The sequence below is a fragment of the Pseudophryne corroboree genome, unplaced genomic scaffold (genome assembly GCF_028390025.1).
Source record: "Pseudophryne corroboree isolate aPseCor3 unplaced genomic scaffold, aPseCor3.hap2 scaffold_943, whole genome shotgun sequence".
NCBI lineage: Eukaryota > Metazoa > Chordata > Amphibia > Anura > Myobatrachidae > Pseudophryne > Pseudophryne corroboree.
The window spans coordinates 148,563-171,833 of record NW_026970523.1 but is presented as its reverse complement, the minus strand read 5'-3'; the positions used below and the strand labels follow the sequence as shown (position 1 = coordinate 171,833).

Sequence of the window (23,271 nt, the reverse complement as noted above, 5' to 3'; positions counted from 1 at the left end):
AGGAAGCAGCAATGATGCAGTGACGTTTCCTGGTGTCAACCTGTATTATTTCAGTAGACATTGAAATGAGGATGCATCTTTGATGCCTTTCCAATGAAGCAAGTTTAATTCAGTAATAGGTGAAAAACCATTCCTACAAAGGTGTTAATCAGAGACTTGGCTTTGTGGACACTTTTCAGAGAGCAAATTTGTTAGCATAAACATAAAATCAGAAAATGAAGAGCTGTTTAATCACTCAATTGTACTTTTCTGCCAGCATAATTTTTTTTCTCTGCAACCCACTGCTAAATTGTGCTTCCTAGCTGTTTTTTTATAAAATCACTTAATCAAATCTAACTCTGATTACATCAGAGAAGGCCAGGTACCCTACACCATAAGGGGGGTTTTTGAAATTTTGACTTGTCTACTTAAAGATCACCAAAATCTGATTACAAGGTCAATTACATCCCTGGGTGGGATTGAACCACCAACCTTTTGGTTAATAGCCAAACATGCTAACTGATTGTGCCACAGAGACACCTTGCAAATGTCAATACTGACAAAGGCTAATAAGCATTCATCTAGAACGTTTCCTAGAAAAACTTTAAAAAGTCAATAATCTGGAGAATTTTTGTAAGAAACACATTGGTACTTTCCCATGATGAGTGAGTGCTTCAGGATTTCTTGCACTTACATGGGCTATTAACCAAAAGGTTGGTGGTTCAATCCCACCCAGGGATGTAATTGACCTTGTCAACAGATTTTGGTGATCTTTAAGAAGACAAGTCAAAATTTCATACCCCCTCTTATGGTGTAGGGTACCTGGCCTTCTCTGACGTAATCAGAGTTAGATTTAATTAAGTGATTTTATAAAAAACAGCTAGGAAGCACAATTTAGCAGTGGGTTGCAGAGAAAAAAATAACATTTTAAACCTACCGGTAATTTTTTTTTCTCGTAGTCCGTAGAGGATGATGGGGACTCCGTAAGGACCATGGGGGATAGACGGGCTCCGCAGCAGACATGGGCACTTTAAGAAAGACTTTTGATCTGGGTGTGCACTGGCTCCTCCCTCTATGCCCCTCCTCCATACCTCAGTTAGAGAAACTGTGCCCAGAGGAGACGGACAGTACGAGGAAAGGATTTTTGTTAATCCAAGGTCAAGATTCATACCAGCCACACCAATCACACCGTATAACTTGTGATATACTACCCAGTTAACAGTATGAAAACAACATAGCATCAGTCCAAGACCGATGAAAACTAACATATAACCCTTATGTAAGCAATAACTATATACAAGTCTTGCAGAAGTAGACCGCACTTGGGACGGGCACCCAGCATCCTCTACGGACTACGAGAAAAAGATTTACCGGTAGGTTTAAAATCTTATTTTCTCTTACGTCCTAGAGGATGCTGGGGACTCCGTAAGGACCATGGGGATTATACCAAAGCTCCCAAACGGGCAGGAGAGTGCGGATGACTCTGCAGCACTGATTGAGCAAACAGGAGGTCCTCCTCAGCCAGGGTATCAAACTTATAGAACTTTGCAAAGGTGTTTGAACCAACTTTGACCCACTGCATGGATGACATCACCATATGCAAATCCATCTGCGGCAGGCCTTCCCCCAGGAATGCTTGAACTAGTTGTTGCATTTGGTTTGTTGTTTGGGGGTGCTTCAGTATTAGGCAGCCTTCTGCCCTCCCATGTTCATCTGAAAATATGTGTTCTCCCTGCAGTTGTTGTCCCCAGATGAGAGTTCCCTTGTGCTGCCTCAGTTGAATCTCCTTTACTTGACAGAGATGTGCCTGAGCAGCGGCCCTCCCCAGCCCTATCCCAAATCATACTTATTTTGCATAGGAGATACCATGGTCATGAAGATTGTTCTCCCAGGGTTAGGTTCATTCATTGCATTCTGGGTATGCTGACCCCTGTGATTTCCCCAAATGTGGGAAACTCAACTGCATTATTTGTGGTAGTGGGGGACTGTGTTTGTGCTTTCCTCTGGTCAGCTCTGGTAAAAGTCAGATTTCTTTGTCTCAGATCTTCCTCTAGCCTTGTTCTTCTTTCGAGAGTTCCCTTGTGCTGCCTCAGTTGGATCTCCTTCACTTGACAGGGGGGTGCCCGAGCAGCGACCCTCCCCAGCTCTAGCCCAACTCCTACTTACCTGCCAGGTGAGATACTATGATCATGAAGATGCTTCTCCCAGGGCAAGGCTCACCCATTGCACTCTGGGTGTGCTGCCCCTGCGATTTCCCCAAATGTGGGAAACTTGACTGCATAATTTGTGTTTCCCCTGGTCGGCTCTCATATAATTCAGATCTCTTTGTCTCAGGTCTCTCTCCAGCCTAGTTTGCTGTCTGTTTCCACTTCTTTTTTCTTGAGCCCCTCCCTTCTATACCCTTGTGCACTATCCTGACTTCTCCCGTCTCCTTACTTTGTGCCTTCCAACGCACAATGCAAACTACAGGTAGTGCTGCAGGGCCCACACCCTTTTACTTGCTTTACAGAGCAGCTCTGGAGCTGTTACAGTGCCCAGCTGCTGCAAGAAATCAGCTTGAATGCTTCAGGGGCTGGGGCATAGCCAACATGAGCCCCACACCGAAGGAGGGTGGAGGTGTTTAATGCGAACTAGGGGTCATCCAAGCGCCGCAAAAGGCCGCCATGCCCTGCACACCCCTTTATTCTTTTCATATGCAGACGAGGGTTGAAGCCAACTTTGACCCACTGCTTGGATGACATCACCATATTCAAATCCATCTGCTGCAGGCCTTCCCCCAGGAATGCTTGCACTAGTTGTTGCATTTGGTTTGTTATTTGGGGGTGCTTCAGTATTAGGCAGCCTTCTGCCCTCCCATGTTCATCTGAAAATATGTGTTCTCCCTGCAGTTGTTGTCCCCAGATGAGAGTTCCCTTGTGCTGCCTCAGTTGAATCTCCTTTACTTGACAGAGATGTGCCTGAGCAGCGGCCCTCCCCAGCCCTATCCCAAATCATACTTATTTTGCATAGGAGATACCATGGTCATGAAGATTGTTCTCCCAGGGTTAGGTTCATTCATTGCATTCTGGGTATGCTGACCCCTGTGATTTCCCCAAATGTGGGAAACTCAACTGCATTATTTGTGGTAGTGGGGGACTGTGTTTGTGCTTTCCTCTGGTCAGCTCTGGTAAAAGTCAGATTTCTTTGTCTCAGATCTTCCTCTAGCCTTGTTCTTCTTTCGAGAGTTCCCTTGTGCTGCCTCAGTTGGATCTCCTTCACTTGACAGGGGGGTGCCCGAGCAGCGACCCTCCCCAGCTCTAGCCCAACTCCTACTTACCTGCCAGGTGAGATACTATGATCATGAAGATGCTTCTCCCAGGGCAAGGCTCACCCATTGCACTCTGGGTGTGCTGCCCCTGCGATTTCCCCAAATGTGGGAAACTTGACTGCATAATTTGTGTTTCCCCTGGTCGGCTCTCATATAATTCAGATCTCTTTGTCTCAGGTCTCTCTCCAGCCTAGTTTGCTGTCTGTTTCCACTTCTTTTTTCTTGAGCCCCTCCCTTCTATACCCTTGTGCACTATCCTGACTTCTCCCGTCTGCTTACTTTGTGCCTTCCAACGCACAATGCAAACTACAGGTAGTGCTGCAGGGCCCACACCCTTTTACTTGCTTTACAGAGCAGCTCTGGAGCTGTTACAGTGCCCAGCTGCTGCAAGGAATCAGCTTAAATGCTTCAGGGGCTGGGGCATAGCCAACATGAGCCCCACACCGAAGGAGGGTAGAGGTGTTTAATGCGAACTAGGGGTCATCCAAGCGCCGCAAAAGGGCGCCATGCCCTGCACACCCCTTTTTTCTTTTCATATGCAGACGAGGGTTGAAGCCAACTTTGACCCACTGCTTGGATGACATCACCATATGCAAATCCATCTGCTGCAGGCCTTCCCCCAGGAATGCTTGCACTAGTAGTTGCATTTGGTTTGTTGTTTGGGGGTGCTTCAGTTTTAGGCAGCCTTCTGCCCTCCCATGTTCATCTGAAAATATGTGTTCTCCCTGCAGTTGTTGTCCCCAGATGAGAGTTCCCTTGTGCTGCCTCAGTTGAATCTCCTTTACTTGACAGAGATGTGCCTGAGCAGCGGCCCTCCCCAGCCCTATCCCAAATCATACTTATTTTGCATAGGATATACCATGGTCATGAAGATTGTTCTCCCAGGGTTAGGTTCATTCATTGCATTCTGGGTATGCTGACCCCTGTGATTTCCCCAAATGTGGGAAACTCAACTGCATTATTTGTGGTAGTGGGGGACTGTGTTTGTGCTTTCCTCTGGTCAGCTCTGGTAAAAGTCAGATTTCTTTGTCTCAGATCTTCCTCTAGCCTTGTTCTTCTTTCGAGAGTTCCCTTGTGCTGCCTCAGTTGGATCTCCTTCACTTGACAGGGGGGTGCCCGAGCAGCGACCCTCCCCAGCTCTAGCCCAATTCCTACTTACCTGCCAGGTGAGATACTATGATCATGAAGATGCTTCTCCCAGGGCAAGGCTCACCCATTGCACTCTGGGTGTGCTGCCCCTGCGATTTCCCCAAATGTGGGAAACTTGACTGCATAATTTGTGTTTCCCCTGGTCGGCTCTCATATAATTCAGATCTCTTTGTCTCAGGTCTCTCTCCAGCCTAGTTTGCTGTCTGTTTCCACTTCTTTTTTCTTGAGCCCCTCCCTTCTATACCCTAGTGCACTATCCTGACTTCTCTCGTCTGCTTACTTTGTGCCTTCCAACGCACAATGCAAACTACAGGTAGTGCTGCAGGGCCCACACCCTTTTACTTGCTTTACAGAGCAGCTCTGGAGCTGTTACAGTGCCCAGCTGCTGCAAGAAATCAGCTTGAATGCTTCAGGGGCTGGGGCATAGCCAACATGAGCCCCACACCGAAGGAGGGTGGAGGTGTTTAATGCGAACTAGGGGTCATCCAAGCGCTGCAAATGGCCGCCATGCCCTGCACACCCCTTTATTCTTTTCATATGCAGACGAGGGTTGAAGCCAACTTTGACCCACTGCTTGGATGACATCACCATATTCAAATCCATCTGCTGCAGGCCTTCCCCCAGGAATGCTTGCACTAGTTGTTGCATTTGGTTTGTTGTTTGGGGGTGCTTCAGTATTAGGCAGCCTTCTGCCCTCCCATGTTCATCTGAAAATATGTGTTCTCCCTGCAGTTGTTGTCCCCAGATGAGAGTTCCCTTGTGCTGCCTCAGTTGAATCTCCTTTACTTGACAGATATGTGCCTGAGCAGCGGCCCTCCCCAGCCCTATCCCAAATCATACTTATTTTGCATAGGAGATACCATGGTCATGAAGATTGTTCTCCCAGGGTGAGGTTCATTCATTGCATTCTGGGTATGCTGACCCCTGTGATTTCCCCAAATGTGGGAAACTCGACTGCATTATTTGTGGTAGTGGGGGACTGTGTTTGTGCTTTCCTCTGGTCAGCTCTGGTAAAAGTCAGATTTCTTTGTCTCAGATCTTCCTCTAGCCTTGTTCTTCTTTCGAGAGTTCCCTTGTGCTGCCTCAGTTGGATCTCCTTCACTTGACAGGGGGTGCCCAAGCAGCAATCCTCCACAGCTCTAGCCCAACTCCTACTTACCTGCCAGGTGAGATACTATGATCTTCACTGTTAGGGCAATCAGGATGTGGAATTCCCTGCCAGGGAAGGTGGTAATGGTGGACTCTGTAATTGGATTTAAAAAAGGAATGGATACATTTCTGAATGAAAAAGCTATCCAAGGTTATAATACTTAAAATATCAACATGGTTAATCCAGGGGGAACATGAGTTGTAGTAGTTAACTAGTCATAAAACATTGTGAAGGCAGGGGAGAAGAACAAGCGCCATATGGTGTAGTATTTTGAATAAATTGGAGTGATAGATAGGTATATACGAAGTAAGTACCGGATAGATTCTTGAGATTAGGCCTGTCTGTCTCACTAAATTCTTTGTGGCTGTTCCCCACCTAGGAGACAAAAGATCATCGCCATATGGTGTAGTAACCTCAGATATATCTTGGGGTACCCTCCCCTCTATTTCATGCGTACCAAAAGGAAAATTCAATATAGCATATAGGATATATTTATATCCAGGTAGATCAAGTCGGTCCAATATGATGTAATGGCTGAATCAGTCGACTGTTGCTGCCTTATATAGTATTATCAATAAAAAAATTTAATCCACAAAATAATAATACAAATTCAGATAAAAAATAAATAAAACAAATCAGAAAATCTTAGCTGATTGGTGTAGGCAGTAGTTAGGTCAGTCTCAACGCGTTTCGCCTCCAGGGCTTCCTCAGGAGAATACATCATATCAAAAGATACACATATTTATAGTGCTTTCAGTTTCATTTTGGCCAGCACTTCCGGTTCGCGTCATTTCCGGAACCGGAAGTGCTCGGTCCGACTTACATACTAAATGCATATGTGGCTTGATATTTAACATTAGATTGCATTGGTGGTGCAGTGTTAATATAAATTTTAGATCAGTCTGTATAAGTAGCGCAAGACGGACATAGAGTCCGTTTGCTCCGTGAAACCGGAAGTGACGCGGCTCGTCCCGGCCACTGCCGCGTCACTTCCGGTTTAGGTTAGAACCGTAAGTGCTGGCCAAAACGAAACTGAAAGCACTATAAATATGTGTATCTTTTGATATGATGTATTCTCCTGAGGAAGCCCTGGAGGCGAAACGCGTTGAGACTGACCTAACTACTGCCTACACCAATCAGCTAAGATTTTCTGATTTGTTTTATTTATTTTTTATCTGAATTTGTATTATTATTTTGTGGATTAAAATTTTTTATTGATAATACTATATAAGGCAGCAACAGTCGACTGATTCAGCCATTACATCATATTGGACCGACTTGATCTACCTGGATATAAATATATCCTATATGCTATATTGAATTTTCCTTTTGGTACGCATGAAATAGAGGGGAGGGTACCCCAAGATATATCTGAGGTTACTACACCATATGGCGATGATCTTTTGTCTCCTAGGTGGGGAACAGCCACAAAGAATTTAGTGAGACAGACAGGCCTAATCTCAAGAATCTATCCGGTACTTACTTCGTATATACCTATCTATCACTCCAATTTATTCAAAATACTACACCATATGGCGCTTGTTCTTCTCCCCTGCCTTCACAGAATTTCATGACTGAACATACCCAAGTCATATTCTGAAGAACTGAGCAGCCACCAAAGAAGTTTGGAGAGGTGTTTTCTGACGGAGCATCCACAACTGACTGAATCCAAACAGTAGAACCTGTTTGACGACCCTTTGCTTTAAAGGAATATTTGGACGCGAGACTAAGCGCACTGACCTTAAAAAAACTCCCAGTCATAAAACATTATTCAGCAAGTATGTAGAATCATCACAACTTAAAACAGGTTGAACACGATGGGCAATTTGCCTCTTTTCAACCTCAAAAACTATATTACTATATGTTACTATATTACTATGTTACTGTAGTATACAGAACACCACAATGTAATGAGCAGTGATAGTGAGCACTGATGAGGATACTAGAACTGACACTGAGCAGCAAGATGCAGCACTGGACTATTAGTAATGTACTGTAGTATGCTGAGCACCACAATGCAGCACAAGACAATGAGCAGTGATACTGAGCACTGATGAGGATACTACTGAGAACTGACACTGAGCAGGAGAGACACACTACTAGTATTACTGAGCAGCAATAAGTAACCACTGATAATGAGCACTGATATTGAGATTTCCACTGAGAGAACATAGCCACGTCCTCTCCGCTCTCTCTTCAATGCACGAGTAAAAATGGCGGCAACGCGCAGCTCTTTATATGAAATCCGAATCTCGCGAGAATCCGACAGCGGGATGATGACATTTTCCCTTGTTCAGGTTTTCCGAGTCAGGCGGGAACAACCGAGCCTGCCTCGGACCAGTGTAAACCACGTGGAGTTCGTGGGGAATTCGGTTCTCGGAGAACCGAACCCGCTCCTCTCTACCTTATACCCATAATTTTTTTTATTTTCAATCTAAGCCCCTGCAGTTTTCTGTAAGCATCTGCTTCGCTATGATGATCAACAAGTCACAAGGGCAAACACTCAGGGCTTGAGGCGTAGATCTTAGGACCAGCTGCTACAAGCATGGCAGAGGTGTCACTATCACTGGTGACACCCAGAGAGGTGGCGAAGGAGATTGTAATGCAGTGCGCGCAGATAAGCAGCGCAATGGTAAAAAGGAGGCATGGTTTCATAGGTAGGGGCGTGGCCTGGTGGCCTGAATCTACATTTTGTTGCTCCGGGTGTCCCGGGAATTGGGGGCTGCACCCGGGGACTAGTGTGTGAGCGGTGCTGGCTCCTGCACAGTGACAGGACATGGCCACCCAGCATGACGCCTCCCTTCTTGACCATGCTGTAATTGCAGTCGCACTGCAGTTCAGCGTGATCATAAAAAATGGTGTAGCCTTCTGCTGGTGCAGACTGTATGTGCGCGCAGGAAGCCGCCACCATTTTTGTGATCACAGCGGCTGAATGTGATGTCATACAGCCGCTGTGACCACGCCCCCTGTGTCTCCTCCGTTGCAGACCCCATTTTGAAGCCTTGCCCCCGCACCGCTCCATCCCTGACTTGGAAATGGAGTTTTGCTGACCCCCCTCTCCCCCCCTGCCCCGATTGACAGGCAGAGGCGATCGCATTCTCTGCGGGGTGCCGCAGAAAATGCAGGCACTTGCGTATGCTCTTAGCAATTTTTGCAGTTGGATCGCTTATTGTGATTGCAATCCAACCTGAATCAGGCCCTATTACCTATCGCAATGCGCTGCGGGCAGTACAAAATTGGTTTAATATGGGAGAAAAACCCCCAGACCTGTGCTCCTTAACTGTACCTGGTGGCTTGTGGAGCGGCTGCCCAGTAATCAGTGTCCACGCCAGTGCGCACACGGTCCACCCCCTACGGCCACGCTCCCCTTCATCAGCGGCCTCGTGATCCGGAAGGGCGGTGTGTGTGTGACTGACCTTAGGAAGAAACCGGAGCCTCCGCTGCAGTGACCCAGCAACCAGGGCACGGGAGTATACAGCGCCGCTGGGAGTGATGAAGCTGCAGTAAAGATGTCTATTAGACCTAGCCTGCTGCAGCCCTTGTAGATTCTCATAAAAAAAGTTCTTATTTTCTTGTCAAAATTAATAGCTAAGAATAGGCTGCCTGAGGCAGGCCCCTGTTAAGTGGCCTGCTACTGAAGGCACCAACTACAAACTGAGCTCCCTGTTCATGGAAGCGGGGTTATAGAGGAGAATGCGCTGAGCATCTTGGGAACAGTCAAAAGCTTTGAGCCGGTTGGTGCCTCAGATCAAGATCCTACTCTACACCCCAATGTGAATCCTTGTGGAGTCCAGTGTACCCCACAGAAGAAATTAATGTGTCACACCCATTGGCAGCAACCTTAGAATAGCTGCTGACGGGCACAATTGAGAAAGGAAGGGGGAGGAACATTTGAATCCAGCACATAGATGCAATTCAAATATGTAATTTGAACCTTCCTATTTTAAAATATAATGGATGAACCTCACCCTGTGAGAACAATCTTCATGATATAGAGATCTCATATGCAAAATAAGCATGAGTTGGGATAGGGCTGGGGAGGGTGGCTGCTCGGGCAAGCCCCTCCCCCGTCAAGTTAAGGAGATTCAACTGAGGAAGCACAAGGGAACTCTCGTCTGGGGACAACAACTGCAGGGAGACCACATCTTTTCAGATGAACATGGGAGGGCGGAAGGCTGCCTAATACTGAAGCACCATCAAATATCAAACCATATGCAATAACTAGTACAAGCATTCCTGGGGGAAGGTCTGCAGGAGACGAATTTGCATACGGTGATGTCATCCAAGCAGTGGGCCAAAGTTGGCTGGTACCCTCATCTGCATATGAAAAGAGAAAAGGGTTATGCAGGGCATGGCGGCCTTTTGCGGCGCTTGGATGACCCCTAGTTCGCATTAAACACCTCCACCCTCCTTCGGTGTGGGGCTCATGTTGGCTATGCCCCAGCCCCTGAAGCATTCAAGCTGATTTCTTGCAGCAGCTGGGCACTGTAACAGCTCCAGAGCTGCTCTGTAAGGCAAATAAAAGGGTGTGGGCCCTGCAGCACTACCTGTAGTTCGCATTGTGCGTTGGAAGGCACAAAGTAAGCAGACGGGAGAAGTCAGGATAGTGCGCAAGGGCATAGAAGGGAGCGGCTCAAGAAAAGAGAAGTGGAAACAGACAGCAAACTAGGCTGGAGAGAGACCTGAGACAAAGAGATCTGAATTATACGAGAGCCGACCAGGGGAAACACAAATTATGCAGTCAAGTTTCCCACATTTGGGGAAATCGCAGGGGCAGCACACCCAGAGTGCAATGGGTGAGCCTTGCCCTGGGAGAAGCACCTTCAAGATCATAGTATCTCACCTGGCAGGTAAGTAGGAGTTGGGCTAGAGCTGGGGAGGGTCGCTGCTCGGGCACCCCCCTGTCAAGTGAAGGAGATCCAACTGAGGCAGCACAATGGAACTCTCGAAAGAAGAACAAGGCTAGAGGAAGATCTGAGACAAAGAAATCTGACTTTTACCAGAGCTGACCAGCGGAAAACACAAACACAGTCCCCCACTACCACAAATAATGCAGGCGAGTTTCCCACATTTGGGGAAATCACAGGGGTCAGCATACCCAGAATGCAATGAATGAAACTCACCCTGGGTGAACAATTTTCATGACCATGGTGTCTCCTATGCAAAATAAGTATGATTTGGGATAGGGCTGGGGAGGGCCGCTGCTCAGGCACATCTCTGTCAAGTAAAGGAGATTCAACTGAGGCAGCACAAGGGAACTCTCATCTGGGGACAACAACTGCAGGGAGAACACATATTTTCAGATGAACATGGGAGGGCAGAAGGCTGCCTAATACTGAAGCACCCCCAAACAACAAACCAAATGCAACAACTAGTGCAAGCATTCCTGGGGGAAGGCCTGCAGCAGATGGATTTGCATATGGTGATGTTATCCAAGCAGTGGGTCAAAGTTGGCTTCAACCCTCATCTGCTTATGAAAAGAGAAAAGGGGCGTGCAGGGCATGGCAGCCTTTTGCGGTGCTTGGATGACCCCTAGATCGCATTAAACACCCCCACCCTCCTTTGGTGTGGGGCTCATGTTGGCCATGCCCCATCCCATGAAGCATTCAAGCTGATTTCTTGCAGCAGCTGGGCATTGTAACAGCTCCAGAGCTGCTCTGTAAGGCAAGTAAAAGGGTGTGGGCCCTGCAGCACTACCTGTAGTTTGCATTGTGCATTGGAAGGCACAAAGTAAGCAGACGGGAGGAGAAGTCAGGATAGTGCACAAGGGTATAGAAGGGAGGGGCTCAAGAAAAAAAGAAGTGGAAACAGACAGCAAACTAGGCTGGAGAGAGACCTGAGACAAAGAGATCTGAATTATACGAGAGCCGACCAGAGGAAACACAAATTATGCAGTCAAGTGTCCCACATTTGGGGAAATCGTAGGAGCAGCACACCCAGAGTGCAATGGGTGAGCCTTGCCCTGGGAGAAGCACCGTCCTGATTATAGTATCTCACCTGGGTGTGCTGCCCCTGCGATTTCCCCAAATGTGGGAAACTTGACTGCATAATTTGTGTTTCCCCTGGTCGGCTCTCATATAATTCAGATCTCTTTGTCTCAGGTCTCTCTCCAGCCTAGTTTGCTGTCTGTTTCCACTTCTTTTTTCTTGAGCCCCTCCCTTCTATACCCTTGTGGACTATCCTGACTTCTCCTCCTGTCTGCTTACTTTGTGCCTTCCAATGCACAATGCAAACTACAGGTAGTGCTGCAGGGCCCACACCCTTTTAGTTGCCTTACAGAGCAGCTCTGGAGCTGTTACAGTGCCAAGCTGCTGCAAGAAATCAGCTTGAATGCTTCAGGGGCTGGGGCATGGCCAACATGAGCCCCACACCAAAGGAGGGTGGGGGTGTTTAATGCGAACTAAGGGTCATCCAAGCGCCGCAAAAGGCCGCCATGCCCTGCATACCCCTTTTCTCTTTTCATATGCAGATGAGGGTTCCAGCCAACTTTGGCCCACTGCTTGGATGACATCACTGTATGCAAATCCGTCTTCTGCAGACCTTCCCCCAGGAATGCTTGTACTAGTTGTTGCATTTGGTTTGTTGTTTGGGGGTGCTTCAGTATTAGGCAGCCTTCTGCCCTCCCATGTTCATCTGAAAATATGTGTTCTCACTGCAGTTGTTGTCCCCAGATGGGAGTTCCCTTGTGCTGCCTCAGTTGAATCTCCTTTACTCTAAAACTTTTAAAACTTAGCAAAAGTGTTTACTAAATAGCTGCTCGGCAAAGTTGCAATGCCGAGACTCCCCGACCAGCTGCCCAGGATGAACCCACCTTTCTAGTAGAATGGGTCTTCACCTAATTCAGTAACGGCAATCCTGCCGTGGAATGAGCATGCTGAATCTTACCACAGATCCAGCGCATAATGGTCTACATGGACGCAGGACACCCAATCCTGTTGGGAGCATACAGGACAAACAGAGCCTCTGTTTTTCTAATCTGAACCGTTCTGGTGACATAAATTTTCAAAGTTCTGACCACAGCCAGAGACTTTGACTCAACGAAGGTGTCAGTGGCCCAAGGCACCATGTGGAAAGATGAACCACCTTCGGCAGAAATTGTTGACGTGTCCTCAATTCTGCTCTATCTTCATGAAAGATCAAATAAAGGCTCTTGTGATACTGCATGGTTTGTACTGTTTTCCATGTGCTCCCAGATCTTTCAAAAAAGAAGCATGGTCAAGAAAGTTCTGTTTGAAAAGAAACAACATTTACTGTCATTGTTATAGAATTTGGGAGAAAAAACAAGAAGAAATCTGCACTGTTGACGCACTGGACAGAATGAATGAATCATAAAATATAACCTTTATTAAGTATGTATTAAAATTGGATAAATATTAATATTATTATCCCAAACTGCAGTGAAACATAAAGGTTAAAATCACAGAACTAACATACATGTGCATAAGAAGAATAAAGAGATGTGAAAAAAAGGTTTAAAAAGCGTGTCCGTGTGTGATTATTTTTGAAGGCACAACCCTGGCGGGGTTGTTTATATAGATATATATGTTGCTAATAATCACTTTCTAGCGTAATGTTATTAAATAGCTGTTAGTATCTATGTCGTCAGGTACCACTGGGTCGTATCCTATATACTCCTGTGGGAAACTTGACTGCATAATTTGTGTTTCCCCTGGTCGGCTCTCGTATAATTCAGATCTCTTTGTCTCAGGTCTCTCTCCAGCCTAGTTTGCTGTCTGTTTCCACTTCTCTTTTCTTGAGCCGCTGCCTTCTATACCCTTGTGCACTCTCCTGACTTCTCCTGTCTGCTTACTTTGTGCCGTCCAACGCACAATGCAAACTACAGGTAGTGCTGCAGGGCCCACACCCTTTTACTTGCCTTACAGAGCAGCTCTGGAGCTGTTACAGTGCCCAGCTGCAGCAAGAAATCAGCTTGAATGCTTCAGGTGCTGGGGCATAGCCAACAAGAGCCCCACACCGACGGAGGGTGGAGGTGTTTAATGCAAACTAGGGGTCAGCCAAGCGCCGCAAAAGGCCGCCATGCCCTGCATGCCCCTTTTCTCTTTTCATATGCAGACGAGGGTTGAAGCCAACTTTGACCCACTGCTTGGATGACATCACCATATGCAAATCCATCTGCGGCAGGCCTTCCCCCAGGAATGCTTGCACTAGTTGTTGCATTTGGTTTGTTGTTTGGGGGTGCTTCAGTATTAGGCAGCCTTCTGCCCTCCCATGTTCATCTGAAAATATGTGTTCTCCCTGCAGTTGTTGTCCCCAGATGAGAGTTCCCTTGTGCTGCCTCAGTTGAATCTCCTTTACTTGACAGAGATGTGCCTGAGCAGCGGCCCTCCCCAGCCCTATCCCAAATCATACTTATTTTGCATAGGAGATACCATGGTCATGAAGATTGTTCTCCCAGGGTTAGGTTCATTCATTGCATTCTGGGTAGCTTACCTCTGTGATTTCCCCAAATGTGGGAAACTCAACTGCATTATTTGTGGTAGTGGGGGACTGTGTTTGTGCTTTCCTCTGGTCAGCTCTGGTAAAAGTCAGATTTCTTTGTCTCAGATCTTCCTCTAGCCTTGTTCTTCTTTCAAGAGTTCCCTTGTGCTGCCTCAGTTGGATCTCCTTCACTTGACAGGGGGGTGCCCGAGCAGCGACCCTCCCCAGCTCTAGCCCAACTCCTACTTACCTGCCAGGTGAGATACTATGATCATGAAGTTGCTTCTCCCAGGGCAAGGCTCACCCATTGCACTCTGGGTGTGCTGCCCCTGCGATTTCCCCAAATGTGGGAAACTTGACTGCATAATTTGTGTTTTCCCTAGTCGGCTCTCATATAATTCAGATCTCTTTGTCTCAGGTTTCTCTCCAGCCTAGTTTGCTGTCTGTTTCCACTTCTTTTTTCTTGAGCCCCTCCCTTCTACACCCTTGTGCACTATCCTGACTTCTCCTCCTGTCTGCTTACTTTGTGCCTTCCAATGCACAATGCAAACTACAGGTAGTGCTGCAGGGCCCACACCCTTTTACTTGCCTTACAGAGCAGCTCTGGAGCTGTTACAGTGCCAAGCTGCTGAAAGAAATCAGCTTGAATGCTTCAGGGGCTGGGGCATGGCCAACATGAGCCCCACACCGAAGGAGGGTGGGGGTGTTTAATGCGAACTAAGGGTCATCCAAGCGCCGCAAAAGGCCGCCATGCCCTGCATACCCCTTTTCTCTTTTCATATGCAGATGAGGGTTCCAGCCAACTTTGGCCCACTGCTTGGATGACATCACTGTATGCAAATCCGTCTTCTGCAGACCTTCCCCCAGGAATGCTTGTACTAGTTGTTGCATTTGGTTTGTTGTTTGGGGGTGCTTCAGTATTAGGCAGCCTTCTGCCCTCCCATGTTCATCTGAAAATATGTGTTCTCCCGGCAGTTGTTGTCCCCAGATGAGAGTTCCTTTGTGCTGCCTCAGTTGAATCTCCTTTACTTGACAGAGATGTGCCTGAGCAGCGGCCCTCCCCAGCCAATTCCCAAATCATACTTATTTTGCATAGGAGATACCATGGTCATAAAGATTGTTCTCCCAGGGTGAGGTTCATTCATTGCATTCTGGGTATGCTGACCCCTGTGATTTCCCCAAATGTGGGAAACTCAACTGCATTATTTGTGGTAGTGGGGGACTGTGTTTGTGTTTTCCTCTGGTCAGCTCTGGTAAAAGTCAGATTTCTTTGTCTCAGATCTTCCTCTAGCCTTGTTCTTCTTTCGAGAGTTCCATTGTGCTGCCTCAGTTTGATCTCCTTCACTTGACAGGGGGGTACCCAAGCAGCGACCCTCCCCAGCTCTAGCCCAACTCCTACATACCTGCCAGGTGAGATACTATGATCATGAAGGTGCTTCTCCCAGGGCAAGGCTCACCCATTGCACTCTGGGTGTGCTGCTCCTGCGATTTCCCCAAATGTGGGAAACTTGACTGCATAATTTGTGTTTCCCCTGGTCGGCTCTCGTATAATTCAGATCTCTTTGTCTCAGGTCTCTCTCCAGCCTAGTTTGCTGTCTGTTTCCACTTCTCTTTTCTTGAGCCGCTGCCTTCTATGCCCTTGTGCACTCTCCTGACTTCTCCTGTCTGCTTACTTTGTGCCTTCCAACGCACAATGCAAACTACAGGTAGTGCTGCAGGGCCCACACCCTTTTACTTGCCTTTCAGAGCAGCTCTGGAGCTGTTACAGTGCCCAGCTGCTGCAAGAAATCAGCTTGAATGCTTCAGGGGCTGGGGCATAGCCAACATGAGCCCCACACCGACGGAGGGTGGAGGTGTTTAATGCGAACTAAGGGTCATCCAAGCGCCGCAAAAGGCCGCCATGCCCTGCATACCCCTTTTCTCTTTTCATATGCAGATGAGGGTTCCAGCCAACTTTGACCCACTGCTTGGATGACATCACCGTATGCAAATCCGTCTTCTGCAGACCTTTTCCCAGGAATGCTTGTACTAGTTGTTGCATTTGGTTTGTTGTTTGGGGGTGCTTCAGTATTAGGCAGCCTTCTGCTCTCCCATGTTCATCTGAAAATATCTGTTCTCCCTGCAGTTGTTGTCCCCAGATGAGAGTTCCCTTGTGCTGCCTCAGTTGAATCTCCTTTACTTGACAGAGATGTGCCTGAGCAGCGGCCCTCCCCAGCCCTATCCCAAATCATACTTATTTTGCATAGGAGATACCATTGTCATGAAGATTGTTCTCCCAGGGTGAGGTTCATTCATTGCATTCTGGGTATGCTGACCCCTGTGATTTCCCCAAATGTGGGAAACTCGACTGCATTATTTGTGGTAGTGGGGGACTGTGTTTGTGCTTTCCTCTGGTCAGCTCTGGTAAAAGTCAGATTTCTTTGTCTCAGATCTTCCTCTAGCCTTGTTCTTTTTTCGAGAGTTTCCTTGTGCTGCCTCAGTTGGATCTCCTTCACTTGACAGGGGGGTGCCCGAACAGCGACCCTCCCCAGCTCTAGCCCAACTCCTACTTACCTGCCAGGTGAGATACTATGATCAGGAAGGTGCTTCTCCCAGGGCAAGGCTCACCCAATGCACTCTGGGTGTGCTGCTCCTACGATTTCCCCAAATGTGGGACACTTGATTACATAATTTGTGTTTCCTCTGGTCGGCTCTCGTATAATTCAGATCTCTTTGTCTCAGGTCTCTCTCCAGCCTAGTTTGCTGTCTGTTTCCACTTCTCTTTTCTTGAGCCGCTCCCTTCTATGCCCTTGTGCACTATCCTGACTTCTCCCGTCTGCTTACTTTGTGCCTTCCAACGCACAATGCAAACTACAGGTAGTGCTGCAGGGCCCACACCCTTTTACTTGCTTTACAGAGCAGCTCTGGAGCTGTTACAGTGCCCAGCTGCTGCAAGAAATCAGCTTTAATGCTTCAGGGGCTGGGGCATAGCCAACATGAGCCCCACACCGAAGGAAGGTGGAGGTGTTTAATGCGAACTAGGGGTCATCCAAGCGCCGCAAAAGGCAGCCATGCCCTGCACACCCCATTTTTATTTTCATATGCAGACGAGGGTTGAAGCAAACTTTGACCCACTGCTTGGATGACATCACCATATGCAAATCCATCTGCTGCAGGCCTACTACCAGGAATGTTTGCACTAGTAGTTGCATTTGGTTTGTTGTTTGGGGGTGCTTCAGTATTAGGCAGCCTTCTGCCCTCCCATGTTCATCTGAAAATATGTGTTCTCCCTGCAGTTGTTGTCCCCAGATGAGAGTTCCCTTGTGTTGCCTCAGTTGAATCTCCTTTACTTGACAGAGATGTGCCTGAGCAGCGGCCCTCCCCAGCCCTATCCCAAATCATACTTATTTTGCATAGGAGATACCATGGTCATGAAGATTGTTCTCCCAGGGTGAGGTTCATTCATTGCACTCTGGGTATGCTGACCCCTGTGATTTCCCCAAATGTGGGAAACTCGACTGCATTATTTGTGGTAGTGGGGGACTGTGTTTGTGCTTTCCTCTGGTCAGCTCTGGTAAAAGTCAGATTTCTTTGTCTCAGATCTTCCTCTAGCCTTGTTCTTCTTTCGAGAGTTCCCTTGTGCTGCCTCAGTTGGATCTCCTTCACTTGACAGGGGGTGCCCGAGCAGCAATCCTCCACAGCTCTAGCCCAACTCCTACTTACCTGCCAGGTGAACTATGATCTTCACTGTTAGGGCAATCAGGATGTGGAATTCCCTGCCAGGGAAGGTGGTAATGGCGGACTCTGTAATTGGATTTAAAAAAGGAATGGATACATTTCTGAATGAAAAAGCTATCCAAGGTTATAATACTTAAAATATCAACATGGTTAATCCGGGGGTAACATGAGTTATAGTAGCTAACTAGTCATAAAACATTATTCAGCAAGTATGTAGAATCATCACAACTTAAAACAGGTTGAACACGATGGGCAATTTGCCTCTATTCAACCTCAAAAACTATGTTACTATATGTTACTATATTACTATGTTACTGTAGTATACAGAACACCACAATATAATGAGCAGTGATAGTGAGCACTGATGAGGATACTAGAACTGACACTGAGCAGCAAGATGCAGCACTGGACTATTAGTAATGTACTGTAGTATGCTGAGCACCACAATGCAGCACAAGACAATGAGCAGTGATACTGAGCACTGATGAGGATACTACTGAGAACTGACACTGAGCAGGAGAGACACACTACTAGTATTACAGAGCAGCAATAAGTAACCACTGATACTGAGCACTGATATTGAGATTTCCACTGAGAGAACATAGCCACGTCCTCTCCGCTCTCTCTTCAATGCACGAGTAAAAATGGCGGCAAAGCGCAGCTCTTTATATGGAATCCGAATCTCGCGAGAATCCGACAGCGGGATGATGACATTTTCCCTTGTTCAGGTTTTCCGAGTCAGGCGGGAACAACCGAGCCTGCCTCGGACCAGTGTAAACCACGTGGAGTTCGTCGGGAATTCGGTTCTCGGAGAACCGAACCCGCTCCTCTCTACCTTATACCCATCAATTTTTTTATTTTCAATCTAAGCCCCTGCAGTTTTCTGTAAGCATCTGCTTCGCTATGATGATCAACAAGTCACAAGGGCAAACACTCAGGGCTTGAGGCGTAGATCTTAGGACCAGCTGCTACAAGCATGGCAGAGGTGTCACTATCACTGGTGACACCCAGAGAGGTGGCGAGGGAGATTGTAATGCAGTGCGCGCAGATAAGCAGTGCAATGGTAAAAAGGAGGCATGGTTTCATAGGTAGGGGCGTGGCCTGGTGGCCTGAATCTACATTTTGTTGCTCCGGGTGTCCCGGGGGTTGGGGGCTGCACCCGGGGACTAGTGTGTGTGCGGTGCTGGCTCCTGCACAGTGACAGGGCATGGCCACCGAGCATGACGCCTCCATTCTTGACCATGCTGTAATTGCAGTCGCACTGCAGTTCAGCGTGATCATATAAAATGGTGTAGCCTCCTGCTGGTGCAGACTGTATGTGCGCGCAGGAAGCCGCCACCATTTTTGTGATCACAGCGGCTGAATGTGATGTCATACAGCCGCTGTGACCACGCCCCCTGTGTCTCCTCCGTTGCAGACCCCATTTTGAAGCCTTGCCCCCGCACCGCTCCATCCCTGACTTGGAAATGGAGTGTTGCTGACCCCCCTCTCCCCCCCCCCCCCCGCCCCGATTGACAGGCAGAGGCGATCGCATTCTCTGCGGGGTGCCGCAGAAAATGCAGGCACATGCGTATGCTCTTAGCAATTTTTGCAGTTGGATCGCTTATTGTGATTGCAATCCAACCTGAATCAGGCCCTATTACCTATCACAATGCGCTGCGGGCAGTACAAAATTGGGTTAATATAGGAGTAAAACTCCCAGACCTGTGCTCCTTAACTGTACCTGGTGGCTAGTGGAGCGGCTGCCCAGTAATCAGTGTCCACGCCAGTGCGCACACGGTCCACCCCCTACGGCCACGCTCCCCTTCATCAGCGGCCTCGTGATCCGGAAGGGCGGTGTGTGTGTGACTGACCTTAGGAAGAAACTGGAGCCTCCGCTGCAGTGACCCAGCAACCAGGGCACGGGAGTATACAGCGCCGCTGGGAGTGATGAAGCTGCAGTAAAGATGTCTATTAGACCTAGCCTGCTGCAGCCCTTGTAGATTCTCATAAAACAAGTTCTTCTTTTCTTGTCAAAATTAATAGCTAAGAATAGGCTGCCTGAGGCAGGCCCCTGTTAAGAGGCCTGCTACTGAAGGCACCAACTACAAACTGAGCTCCCTGTTCATGGAAGCGGGGTTATAGAGGAGAATGCACTGAGCATCTTGGGAACAGTCAAAAGCTTTGAGCCGGTTGGTGCCTCAGATCAAGATCCTACTCTACACCCCAATGTGAATCCTTGTGGAGTCCAGTGTACCCCACAGAAGAAATTAATGTGTCACACCCATTGGCAGCAACCTTAGAATAGCTGCTGACGGGCACAATTGAGAAAGGAAGGGGGGGGGGACATTTGAATCCAGCACATAGATGCAATTCAAATATGTAATTTGTACCTTCCTATTTTAAAATATAATGGATGAACCTCACCCTGTGAGAACAATCTTCATGATCAAGAGATCTCATATGCAAAATAAGTATGAGTTGGGATAGGGCTGGGGAGGGTGGCTGCTCGGGCAGCCCCTCCCCCGTCAAGTTAAGGAGATTCAACTGAGGACGCACAAGGGAACTCTCGTCTGGGGACAACAACTGCAGGGAGACCACATCTGTTCAGATGAACATGGGAGGGTGGAAGGCTGCCTAATATTGAAGCACCATCAAATATCAAACCATATGCAACAACTAGTACAAGCATTCCAGGGGGAAGGTCTGCAGAAGACGGATTTGCATACGGTGATGTCATCCTAGCAGTGGACCAAAGTTGGCTGGAACTCTCATCTGCATATGAAAAGAGAAAAGGGGCATGCAGGGCATGGCGGCCTTTTGCGGTGCTTGGATGACCCCTAGTTCGCATTAAACACCCCCACCCTCCTTTGGTGTGGGGCTCATGTTGGCCATGCCCCATCCCCTGAAGCATTCAAGCTGATTTCTTGCAGCAGCTGGGCACTGTAACAGCTCCAGAGCTGTTCTGTAAGGCAAGTAAAAGGGTGTGGGCCCTGCAGCACCACCTGTAGTTCGCATTGTGCGTTGGAAGGCACAAAGTAAGCAGACGGGAGGAGAAGTCAGGATAGTGCGCAAGGGCATCCTTTTCTCTTAGTCCGTAGAGGATGCTGGGGTCACATTAAGAACCATGGGGTATAGACGGGATCCGCAAGAGACATGGGCACTTTAAGACTTTCAAAGGGTGTGAACTGGCTCCTCCCTCTATTCCCCTCCTCCAGACTCCAGTTATAGGAACTGTGCCCAGGGAGACGGACATTTCGAGGAAAGGATTTATTGTTAAACTAAGGTGAGCATCTTACCAGCTCACACCTTAAGCATGCCGCAGAACGTGGCATTCAACAGAACACAAGCCAACGGCATGAACAATTGCAGCAAAAAGCTGACCAGAACCATAACACAACATGTGTATAACCACAAGTAATAACTGCAGACACAGTATGGACTGGGACGGGTGCCCAGCATCCTCTACGGACTAAGAGAAAAGGATTTACCGGTAGGTATTAAAATCCTATTTTCTCATACGACCTAGAGGATGCTGGGGTCACATTAAGAACCATGGGGTTATACCAAAGCTCTTGAACGGGTGGGAGAGTGCGTACGACTCTGCAGCACCGAATGACCCAACTTGAGGTTATCATCAGCCAAGGTATCAAACTTGTAAAACTTAGCAAAAGTGTTTACTAAATAGCTGCTCGGCAAAGTTGCAATGCCGAGACTCCCCGACCAGCTGCCCAGGATGAACCCACCTTTCTAGTAGAATGGGTCTTCACCTAATTCAGTAACGGCAATCCTGCCGTGGAATGAGCATGCTGAATCTTACCACAGATCCAGCGCATAATGGTCTACATGGATGCAGGACACCCAATCCTGTTGGGAGCATACAGGACAAACAGAGCCTCTGTTTTCCTAATCTGAACCGTTCTGGTGACATAAATTTTCAAAGTTCTGACCACAGCCAGAGACTTTGACTCAACGAAGGTGTCAGTGGCCAAAGGCACCATGTGGAAAGATGAACCACCTTCGGCAGAAATTGTTGACGTGTCCTCAATTCTGCTCTATCTTCATGAAAGATCAAATAAAGGCTCTTGTGATACTGCATGGTTTGTACTGTTTTCCATGTGCTCCCAGATCTTTCAAGCAAGTAGCATGGTCAAGAAAGTTCTGTTTGAAAAGTAACAACATTTACTGTCATTGTTATAGAATTTGGGAGAAAAAACAAGAAGAAATCTGCACTGTTGACGCACTGGACAGAATGAATGAATCATAAAATATAACCTTTATTAAGTATGTATTAAAATTGGATAAATATTAATATTATTATCCCAAACTGCAGTGAAACATAAAGGTTAAAATCACAGAACTAACATACATGTGCATAAGAAGAATAAAGAGATGTGAAAAAAAGGTTTAAAAAGCGTGTCCGTGTGTGATTATTTTTGAAGGCACAACCCTGGCGGGGTTGTTTATATAGATATATATGTTGCTAATAATCACTTTCTAGCGTAATGTTATTAAATAGCTGTTAGTATCTATGTCGTCAGGTACCACTGGGTCGTATCCTATATACTCCCTTCACTCAATAGGGGTTACCTCCCGGGAAGCCATCCCCATTGGCGAATTTGTGGGGGTGATTGAGTATAACCGGTAAGCTAACCTCCAATTTGTGGGGTGCTTAGGTAGATGGGGATCACTTATTTCTCTGTGTCCCCTAAGACTATATTCCTAAATTCAATACCATAGCTTTCTATATCGGATAAGGAATCACTTGATAGGGAAATCTCTATGCATCATGGAAAGATCATATTTATTAATATCCAAACTAAAAAAATGATGAATAGCTTTAATTTAGCTGTTTAGATATAGTTAATTGGCGAGATATACCAACAGGTGCGGTTGCCTTAAGGAATATGGCAATTCTAATATAAATAGCAGCCCTCCTTCATATAATCAGCCAGATCTTATTAAATCTGGTCCAGATATAGCCGTTCAGATATACTTAATTGACAACATATATCAATCGGTGGGGTTGCCTTAAGGAATATAGCAATTCCAATTCTCATATAAATAGCAACCTTCCTTCATATATTCAGCCAGATCTTATTTAATCTGATCTAGGCGTAGGCAATAATGCTTTCCTTAGAGGTATAGCCACCTCAATTCTTATTAGGAAGCAAAGTGTCTGTCATAATGGTTTATCCAATTCATCTAAGAAATAATATATTCCATGTGTCAGAGATTCATTACTCTCTATTTACACTGTTAAAGAGTTAATTCTTATTATGTTACAGTGTAATGAAATTATCATATAGGGAGATGTGGCAATTCCATGTGCTATATATATAATAACCCTTAGTGGTCCAGATTCCACAATGAGGAATTTTCTTATAAACCGCTGAAACACACAGCTATTTGACTGACTTCCAAATATATCTATCTCACTTTGTAACAGTCTTATGATAGAGAAACCGTTACATATTCGGTCACTTAGTTATCTAAAGGTAAACAGACTCAGTGTGAGGGTAATATAATATATCAAATGCGCTGTCAATAA

At 47.0% G+C, this 23,271-nt stretch overlaps 13 non-coding genes and 4 pseudogenes across 13 annotated transcripts; 14 read left to right on the top strand and 3 right to left on the bottom strand.

Annotated features, from left to right (window-relative positions):
* The first annotated feature begins 1,821 nt into the window (after positions 1–1,821).
* LOC135047893 (U1 spliceosomal RNA) lies at positions 1,822–1,985 on the top strand. Its single transcript, XR_010239862.1, has one exon. It is a non-coding gene; the product is annotated as a U1 spliceosomal RNA (small nuclear RNA).
* A 152-nt stretch (positions 1,986–2,137) lies between these two features.
* On the top strand, positions 2,138–2,279 carry LOC135047834 (U1 spliceosomal RNA; annotated as a pseudogene).
* A 692-nt stretch (positions 2,280–2,971) lies between these two features.
* LOC135047882 (U1 spliceosomal RNA) lies at positions 2,972–3,135 on the top strand. The gene has a single exon (XR_010239851.1). It is a non-coding gene; the product is annotated as a U1 spliceosomal RNA (small nuclear RNA).
* Positions 3,136–3,287: 152 nt separating this feature from the next.
* LOC135047833 (U1 spliceosomal RNA) lies at positions 3,288–3,429 on the top strand (annotated as a pseudogene).
* A 692-nt stretch (positions 3,430–4,121) lies between these two features.
* LOC135047920 (U1 spliceosomal RNA) lies at positions 4,122–4,285 on the top strand. Its single transcript, XR_010239889.1, has one exon. It is a non-coding gene; the product is annotated as a U1 spliceosomal RNA (small nuclear RNA).
* Positions 4,286–4,437: 152 nt separating this feature from the next.
* Positions 4,438–4,579, top strand: LOC135047832 (U1 spliceosomal RNA; annotated as a pseudogene).
* A 692-nt stretch (positions 4,580–5,271) lies between these two features.
* LOC135047849 (U1 spliceosomal RNA) lies at positions 5,272–5,435 on the top strand. The gene has a single exon (XR_010239826.1). It is a non-coding gene; the product is annotated as a U1 spliceosomal RNA (small nuclear RNA).
* Positions 5,436–10,280: 4,845 nt separating this feature from the next.
* LOC135047837 (U1 spliceosomal RNA) lies at positions 10,281–10,443 on the bottom strand. Its single transcript, XR_010239815.1, has one exon. It is a non-coding gene; the product is annotated as a U1 spliceosomal RNA (small nuclear RNA).
* A 152-nt stretch (positions 10,444–10,595) lies between these two features.
* On the bottom strand, positions 10,596–10,759 carry LOC135047817 (U1 spliceosomal RNA). Its single transcript, XR_010239801.1, has one exon. It is a non-coding gene; the product is annotated as a U1 spliceosomal RNA (small nuclear RNA).
* Positions 10,760–11,434: 675 nt separating this feature from the next.
* LOC135047872 (U1 spliceosomal RNA) lies at positions 11,435–11,590 on the bottom strand. The gene has a single exon (XR_010239841.1). It is a non-coding gene; the product is annotated as a U1 spliceosomal RNA (small nuclear RNA).
* A 2,361-nt stretch (positions 11,591–13,951) lies between these two features.
* LOC135047929 (U1 spliceosomal RNA) lies at positions 13,952–14,114 on the top strand. Its single transcript, XR_010239897.1, has one exon. It is a non-coding gene; the product is annotated as a U1 spliceosomal RNA (small nuclear RNA).
* Positions 14,115–14,266: 152 nt separating this feature from the next.
* LOC135047843 (U1 spliceosomal RNA) lies at positions 14,267–14,412 on the top strand (annotated as a pseudogene).
* Positions 14,413–15,103: 691 nt separating this feature from the next.
* Positions 15,104–15,267, top strand: LOC135047908 (U1 spliceosomal RNA). The gene has a single exon (XR_010239877.1). It is a non-coding gene; the product is annotated as a U1 spliceosomal RNA (small nuclear RNA).
* A 152-nt stretch (positions 15,268–15,419) lies between these two features.
* Positions 15,420–15,582, top strand: LOC135047841 (U1 spliceosomal RNA). The gene has a single exon (XR_010239819.1). It is a non-coding gene; the product is annotated as a U1 spliceosomal RNA (small nuclear RNA).
* A 671-nt stretch (positions 15,583–16,253) lies between these two features.
* LOC135047912 (U1 spliceosomal RNA) lies at positions 16,254–16,417 on the top strand. Its single transcript, XR_010239881.1, has one exon. It is a non-coding gene; the product is annotated as a U1 spliceosomal RNA (small nuclear RNA).
* Positions 16,418–16,569: 152 nt separating this feature from the next.
* LOC135047864 (U1 spliceosomal RNA) lies at positions 16,570–16,732 on the top strand. Its single transcript, XR_010239836.1, has one exon. It is a non-coding gene; the product is annotated as a U1 spliceosomal RNA (small nuclear RNA).
* Positions 16,733–17,403: 671 nt separating this feature from the next.
* LOC135047902 (U1 spliceosomal RNA) lies at positions 17,404–17,567 on the top strand. The gene has a single exon (XR_010239871.1). It is a non-coding gene; the product is annotated as a U1 spliceosomal RNA (small nuclear RNA).
* The last annotated feature ends 5,704 nt before the right edge of the window (positions 17,568–23,271 follow it).